This window comes from Capsicum annuum, chromosome 5 (genome assembly GCF_002878395.1).
Source record: "Capsicum annuum cultivar UCD-10X-F1 chromosome 5, UCD10Xv1.1, whole genome shotgun sequence".
NCBI classification, from domain to species: Eukaryota; Viridiplantae; Streptophyta; class Magnoliopsida; order Solanales; family Solanaceae; genus Capsicum; species Capsicum annuum.
The window spans coordinates 33,577,554-33,583,068 of record NC_061115.1 but is presented as its reverse complement, the minus strand read 5'-3'; the positions used below and the strand labels follow the sequence as shown (position 1 = coordinate 33,583,068).

Sequence of the window (5,515 nt, the reverse complement as noted above, 5' to 3'; positions counted from 1 at the left end):
TATTACTACTACTACTACTACTACTACTACTATTATTATTATTATTATTATTATTATTATTATTATTATTATTATTATTATTACTTTACTTTAATACTATATATTTTTTACTATTACCATTACTATTATTATAATAATAATTATTATTATTGTTATTATATTATATTATTATTATCATTATTATTACTATTATTACCTTACTTTACTACTATATATAAGTAGGGCTAGGCACAATTTGGTTAAAATCGAAAAAAACAAAAAACCAAACCAAAATTTTATTTTGGTTCGGTTTTTTGATTTTTCGGATTGAATTCGGTTTGAAATTTTAAAAATTCGGCTATTCGATTCGGTGTTTGGATTTTCAAAAAAAAAAATTGAATAATTCAAAAATTTAAAATTATATAAATAATATATTATAATTTATATATATATATAGAGAGAGAGAGACCCTAAAGGCTAAATCGAAGTATCTAACGGAGTAATTAAAATTATCACTTAGTAGCACTGTAGCAGGCAGCGGCGCTCAGCAGGCAGCTCCTCAGCACTCAGCAGCCAACGACCCAGCGCCCAACGTTCATCATCATCTACCATCGTTTCATCATCATCAGCATCACCTCATCTGCTCATCGGCCATCACCACTCGTAAGTCGTAAATCTGTCACTACGTTGCTGTCATCCGTCGACAGTCGCTGTCACTGCGTTGTTGTCAGCCTGTCATGGTGAGCTATGACTTGTTATTGACTTAGACTGTTAGTTGTGTGTGTTTTTTGGTGAGGCAGCGACTGTAAGTTGTGTGTGGTTTCCAACGACCACGACGAGCTGTGACTTGTGAATGTGAGTTTATTGTTTTTGGCCAACGATCAATATTTTCGGTGACCTGTCATCTTCAAAATATGTCTAATCCGGTATTTTGTTTTTACTTAAATTGATAGTTTAAGGCTATAGCCTGAGAATTAATAAATAAATTGGTTCATTTTTCACAGATTGGAAGTAGGGTAAGTGAAGGTAGAGCGTCAAATGAAAATATTTCAATTTCATCGGAAATAAAGTTAAAACTGTCGTTGAACCTTCAAAGAAAAGAAAGGCCATAGAACCTAGGGCAAAATTTTGGCAGTGGTTTGACAAGATCGTTGATGAAAAAACTGGTGTTATTAAAGCACAATGTAAGTATTGTGAAAAAATTTATGCTTCTGCTTCAAGTGCTAGTGGTACTTCATTGATGAATAATCATATGCTAAAGTTATGTCCTTATTGTCCTAATTTTGGTGTTAAAAACAGTCAAACAAAATTAAGTTTTCTACTATCTTCTGCGGGTGAAAAGGAAGGGACATTGGGTACTTGGAAATTTGATCAAGAAAAAAGTAGGAAAGCTTTAGCCCAAATGATAGTTGTTGATGAGTTGTCGTTTAGTTTTGTTGAAAAGGAACGTTTTAAAAATTTCATGAGAGTCATAGCCCCACACTTTCATATTCCTTCTCGTAGAACCTTGACAAGAGATTGTTATCAGTTCTACAATGAAGAGAAATAAGTTTTGAAAAAGGTTTTCAAAGAAGCACGTCCAAAAGTTTGTCTTACGATAAATACTTGAACGTCTATACAAAACATCAACTACATGAGTCTGACAGCTTACTTTATAGATTCAAATTGGAAATTGGATAAAAGAGTAATAAATTTCTACCCGATTTCTAGTCATAAAGGTGTTGATATAGTTGCTTCCATTACTAATTGTTTGCTTGAATGGGGTTTGGATACCGTTTTTAGTATTACAGTTGATAATGCTAGTTCCAATGATGTTACAGTGATATAAATATCTAAACAATTAAGTAATTAGGGAACTAACATAATGGAGGGTCAACATCTTAATCTGAGGTGTATGACACATATTCTTAATTTTATTGTGCAAGATGGACTGAAGAAAATTGATAAGTCTATCAAGCGAGTGAGACAAGTTGTGAAATATGTTAAAAAGTCTGCTACGAGAGTTAAAAAGTTCAACGAATGTTGTGAAACTCAATTGATAGCATGTAAGAATTTTTATGTTTAGATGTTCCTACTCGGTGGAACTCTACATATTTGATGCTTGAAACAGCACAACATTTTGAGCTTGCATTTGAAAGATATAGTTTCTATGATAATGGTTTTTTGAAAGAAACATTTTGAGCCTGCATTAGTTCCATGCATTAGTTTCTTGTAAAGATGGAACTAATGCAGGCGCATTTACAAGTGAGGATTGGGATTATGTGAGGACAATGGTAAAATTTTTGAAAACTTTTTATGATCTTACTTTGAAAGTTTCTGGTTCAGAATATGTCACTAACAGTATGCACTTTGTGAAAATTCATAAGCTTGATTTGATTCTGAAAGAGATGATAGAAAATGAAGAATCTAATTTGAAAAAAATAGCTTCAAGTACGAGGGAAAAGTTCAGAAAGTATTGGGGCGATCCAGAGAAAATGAATAAAATGATCTTTATTTCATCTATGTTGGATCTCCGAAACAAACTAGAATATGTTCCTTTTGCAATTGTGGACATGTTTGGAAAAGAAATTGGGAACAAGTTTTCTGAATCTGTGGAGACATATATGAAAGCATTTGTTTGAGCATTATGTTAAGAAATCAAAAAGCTCTTCATCTACTTCTTCTTATTCTAGAAACTCTTCATCTGTGAGTGGTTATGGAAATTTTCAAAGAAGAGAAACCAGAGCAAAATAATAATTTGAGAAGCATAAAGAAATTAGTGAAGGTTCAAGCAGTAAATCTGAGTTAGAAAAATATCTTGCTGAAGAAATTGAGTCAGATTCGGAAAAATTTGATATATTAAGTTGGTGGAAAGTTAATGAGCTGAGATTTCCCATTCTTGCGGAGATGGCTCATGATGTGTTAGCCATTCCTATCTCAAGTGTCAAGTGTCGCATCTGAATGTGTATTTAGCATGGGAGGGCATGTTATTGATCCCTTTAGGAGTTCATTGACTCCTAAACTTGTGCAATCTTTTATTTGTCTTCAAGATTGGCTTAAACGTGAACCTATTCTAATTAATATCGAAGAAAATTTAGAGTATCTTGTACAATTTGAAGTGGGTAAGAATTTTATGATTTTTTATTCATTATATTTAAAATAATTGCTTATTTATATTGCATTACTAACAAGTGTCTTATATTTTTTTCAGAAATGACTTGTGGTGGAATAGAGTCTAGCATTGTTGATGTGTAGTTGCCAATAAGCAAGTGTAGATTGAGGTTGATTATGGGTAAGTCTTTTATTTGTTGTTGCAACTTGGAAATAATGTTTGAAATGAAGTTGTTCGGTGTATTTGAATTCACTGTTGGTATATTGGTTTGTGCCCGCAGGCCGCAGCTGTCTGCATGGAGAGATTAAGGTTGAAATGAGGTTGCAGATTTTTTGTCTGTGTGGAGAGATGGATGCTGCTGTGATTTGTGAAACTCACTGTCAGTATATTGATTTCTACCCGCAGGCCGTAGCAACTAGCAAGTCCAGAACCAATGATAAACTGTTAGAATAGAAAGTTGACTGTCCAAACTTATTTTGTGGATTATGAACTTATTTTGTCCAAAGTTGATTGTTCAAAATAGGAAAAATATGAGGCTTTTCCTTTTGTGGTAGCTGTTTTATGAATCGTTTTTTTTTCTATTTCAACAATTTTGTGGATTATGTTTTTCCTTTTGTATGTTTTACTGTTGATACTTTTCCTTAGATGTGTGATATATTGGTCTGCGCAGTTCATTTCAGGGTGTTTTGTACCTCTTTCTTGTAACTAGTATGCATTGTTAAATTTCAATGTGTTTTTATATCAAGTTGTTGTGTATGTTTACTGTTGATACTTTTCCTTAGATATGTTATTTATTGGCCTGCGCAGTTCATTCCTGTACCTTTTTCTTGTAACTAGTACACATTGTTAAATTTAAAGTTAACTTATGGTGATTTATTTCTTGCTTGTTGAATTAGTTATATTTGGGAATGAAAAATAGGTTTGAAAAGAAATCATTTTTCTAGAAAAATCACTAATTTTAAATGTTCACTACTATGATCTTTAAAACCAAAATAGAAATTCGAAATAGCCAAATCAAATTTGTAAAAACTGAACCGAATCGAATTTATTTCGGTTTGGTTATGGTTGTCATTTTCGTCAATCTAAAAACCGAAAAATCGAACCGATATTAAATATTCAATCCGAATGCCCACCCCTAATGTAAGTGAAGGTTGGGTGACTATCAAAGATAGTTTTGTAATTTTAGTCACTCCAACCTTTACTTATATAAAGTAGTAAATAAAATGGTTACACATGCATAAAAAATTTTTCCTTATATTTATTAGTTTTGTCCTCATTTTTATTATGCAATAAAATTGTTACACATGCATATTGCTTTTTTCTTATATTTATTTGTTTTCTTTTTGTGTAGTACACCAATCCTTCATTTATAAGTAATTATATATTATTATTACTATTATTACTATTATTATTATTATTATTATTATTATTATTATTATTATTATAATTATAATTATAATTATAATTATAATTATTGTTGCTATTATTGTTACTACTACTACTACTAAAGAATGATTTTGAATGAAAATAAAGAAGATATATATATGTACACACATGTTGAACTTCAAAGTCAACCGACATTCATCTACGACCTGTAAACTATAAAAAAAAATATATAATAGTGATCACAAAGCTTCGATTTTGATCCATCTAATTCTTGTTTGAGCGAAAATTTTGACTCTAAAGAATGATTTTGAATATATATATATATATATATATATATATATATATATATATGTTGAATTCTATTATACTGACAAAAACAGTGAAAAAGATGAGGATTAGAAAATCAAGCATCCACCAATCTAGACATGCAATCGAATCAAGTTAGATGAGCATCAATCATATTCTCCCAATAGGTAAATCGATTTGTTCTTCAGTTTAACGTACATCTCAATATTTATAGAAGTATTTCCTTAATAAAGTCCTTTTTTAGGAGTATTTTTTTAATTGAACAGTAGAAAGAAAAATATTAATTAATTCTCCTACCATATATTTTAGGAATTCTAGTAGAAAGGAAAATTTTAATTAATTCTCCTACCGTTTATTTTAGGAGTCTCATACATTTTAGAAAGTCTAGTTAATATAATAAAAAATAATTAAATAATAAATTAAGAAAATAGTGAAAAGACGATTTCGTCTAAAAAAGAGTCTTTTAATGAAGGGTAAAAGTTCAAATCACTTTTGTAAGGGTCTTCACACTTTTAATATATTATAGATTATAGATTTATTGGTTTTGTTCTCATGTGTTATTTTAATAATATTTTTATTTAGACCTTTGTAATTGAATTATACATGGTAATAATCTTTTATAAATATCTTTTTATTCTTTATTAAATGACTATCAAGGGTATTTCGGTAATTTTATGGTGCAATAAATATTTCAAAATCGACATATGTCTCCTCAACTTATATAATTAAAACTTTCAAATGAGACGTGCATTA

At 30.0% G+C, this 5,515-nt stretch overlaps 1 long non-coding RNA gene across 1 annotated transcript; it reads left to right on the top strand.

Moving 5' to 3' along the window:
* The first annotated feature begins 435 nt into the window (after positions 1-435).
* On the top strand, positions 436-3,826 carry LOC107870672. Its single transcript, XR_001674257.2, has 3 exons — positions 436-642; positions 3,170-3,250; positions 3,351-3,826. It is a non-coding gene; the product is annotated as an uncharacterized LOC107870672 (long non-coding RNA).
* Positions 3,827-5,515: the final 1,689 nt, after the last annotated feature.